The sequence below is a fragment of the Macadamia integrifolia genome, chromosome 8 (assembly GCF_013358625.1).
Source record: "Macadamia integrifolia cultivar HAES 741 chromosome 8, SCU_Mint_v3, whole genome shotgun sequence".
Taxonomy (NCBI): Eukaryota; Viridiplantae; Streptophyta; class Magnoliopsida; order Proteales; family Proteaceae; genus Macadamia; species Macadamia integrifolia.
The window spans coordinates 21,302,424-21,305,456 of NC_056564.1; positions in this window are offsets into that span (position 1 = coordinate 21,302,424).

Sequence of the window (3,033 nt, forward strand, 5' to 3'; positions counted from 1 at the left end):
TTTTTGCCAGCAAAGCAGAATTCACAAGGGCCGATTTTTATGGGTTAAGTCCCTCCATTCTGTTTGGTTGACAAATGGTTCCATGAGGTGGTGGGAAATGCTTTCTTGTGCCATTGGTGTTGGGGATTCTTTACCATATTAAACATATGAATAACCCTATAGTGTTTAGAATACAAGAATCATCAACAAATCATAAAAGATTAATCATAGGTGTAGTTCTAAACCAAGAACAATAAAGTATCCCATCTTAAAATACATAACCATATAGATTTACTATATCTATAATAATCAATGGGACAACCATGACATGAACCATAAATGGGAATAAAGAAGTACCTGTGTCCCATGAACATAGATCATGAACCTCTGTCCCATGTGGTTAAACATTACTCCCATGAAGATGACAATGACGAACTACGCAAGTGGAGTCCTTCTACTGAGATCTTCTGCAGCCTCTTACTCTAGGGTTTCCTTTCTTTCTGTGCACTTGCTCTTGTGAGAAAACCGTGTACCCAAAACCAGGCATTAAGTAAAGTAATGGCTGCAGGGACCGTCAGTATTCTATTTATAATAGAATCCCTAAAACCCTATTCCACTCTCACAATGGAAAGAGTTAGGAGTTTCCTAATCAGAGTGGGTCTATAATTGCTTGGGCCCAATGGATCAATCGATATCAGTTAAACCCACATAAAAATCCTAACAATTGGACCAATAAAAGTCCCAGCAGATATTGTCCTGAGATTTATGAATGGACGAGGGATGTTGAAACATGATATCATGTATAGAGGCATAGCCGAGAGAGTGAACTGAATAAGTGCCAACTTGCCTGTAAGGCTGAGAAACTGAGTCTTCCAATGCTTAAATACTTCAAGTTGGGCAGTAGGAGCAATTAGGAAGAATTATCTTAATTGTCTTTTAATGACAAAGTGCATATTGGGGCTGAATTGCGTTCTAGATTTGGCAATGTTGATGGACTGGCCAAAGAATTTGCAATAGCTTTCCAATACCTTGTTCAGAGACCTAGCTTCTTGCATGGATGCCTTACCAAAAAGGATGAGATCATCAGCGAAGGCCATACGAGTTAACCGATGCCCACTGCAACAAAGTTGGATCACCTGAATTTGTTTTTCTTCCAATGCTATAGCCAGCCTAGTGGACAGGACTTCGGCACAAAGAACAAATAAGTATGATCCACTTGGTCCGCGTCATTCTGGGTCCAAAAGTCACTTCTTTTGCTTTTTTTCTCATTTAGATTTTTTTTTTTCAAACAAGAGAACTTTGTCTGCTTGTGTGGACACTGCACCAACACATGTTGTTATTGTAGATTCTCACATCATTGGTAACTACATATCCCAAATGAAGAACTAGCCCAAAGCCGATCCCCAGGGAATGCTCTACGAAGCTCAATTTAGAAAATGGGTGAGAATGAAAAACTCCTACTGACGGTTCAAAATTGCTTACCTTCACCTTCTGAGTATTTTTTATACCGTGGTTGATGAAAACTTATATTGGTCGATAGGTCTCTTTCCATGATGACCTAGACCTGCTGGAGAGTGGTGGATCCTGTTCTTGCCTAGACTGAGGTGGTTGATTTCATCATAAGTAATCTAAGATCCTACCAGTTAACCCATGGTCACTCTCATGTTAAGTAATCGTGGTTGTAACGGCCACTTTACCCATGGTTGGCCATGCATTTAATAACTGTCTGATTATAGTTAAGTTTGTTAGCTCTAGTTAAGTTTGGAAACGGTTACGAGTATCACTTATCAGATCTTGGTATGAGGTTTCTTGTGGCGTTCAAAGGAGGTTGATCATCTAATCATCCTACAGTTGGCTTCTCGATGGTCTTGGATCAAGTCTACTACTCTTCTTGTCGTCCAACCGTCTGATCGTTCCAGATACATGTCCACCTCATTGGTTGGTCATACCATGGTATATCACATGCCAATGGAAGGCCGCATGAAAGCATCGAGGTAAGGGGTAGTGTGATCTATTTATCTCTGGATGCACAGACACGCAAACGGGTAAGGTCTTCTCTCTCTCTCTCTCTCTCTCTCTCTCTCTCTCTCTTTTTATTTTATTTTATTTTATTTTATTGGGGTTCTTCACAAGAGGAGGGGGGGTAAGGTCTTTTTTTCTATTTTTATTTTTTGAGGCGGTTTAGTGTTTTCTAACCGCAAGAGGCCCTGCACCCACACATGGGAGGCAACCCCGGGCAGGGGCACAGTGGTCATTATCACACGCCACTATGTTTGTGGTGTAGGGGCCTCTCATGAACATAAAAATGTCCCATTTTTAGTGTTAGAGAAGGGAGAGGGAGGAATGGATTTTTATATATATATGATATATATATATATTTTTTTTTTTTTTTTTTTTTTTTTTTTTGAGAAGCCGAGGTTGAAAATTTTAGATAGGAGATTCTCTTAACTAGGCACATTTAATTATGCCACATAGAAAAATGATAGAGAAATCTGACCATTGGATATCTAGGAAAATATATAAATTAGCCATGTATTAAATTACAAATTAAAAAATTGAATAACATAAGAGTATTCGATAATCGTTCCCTGTATCTTTTCAGCTATCTAGCATCCATGTACCAACGTGTATCCTTCCATAGTCCTGGATTCCTTCCACTTAATCAATTACATTGTGAAGCTCGACAATGTGAATAGAAGACATTGGAACCTATTCAGTACATAAAATATGAACTCCCATCCTCTCTGTGCATCCCAAAAAGCTGCAACCTAGAGAAATCAATCCCTAAATCGTCAAGGCATATCTCCCCTACGGTGATTGTGTACCTTGGTACAAATGGTGTTTGTAGAACTAGCCAACTACATAAAATTCCGACATGAGAATGACTTGATAATATAGCTAGGGTAGAAGAAACTGAAGGTACTGCATAGCCTGCATCAGATACGCTTACCAGGAATGTTTCATTTAACTCTGAATCCAGAATAAGCCTTAACGCCGCAGTTCCAGAGATTCAGAGGGAAAACCCCAAAACTTATAAAGATAAAGAGCAGAAAG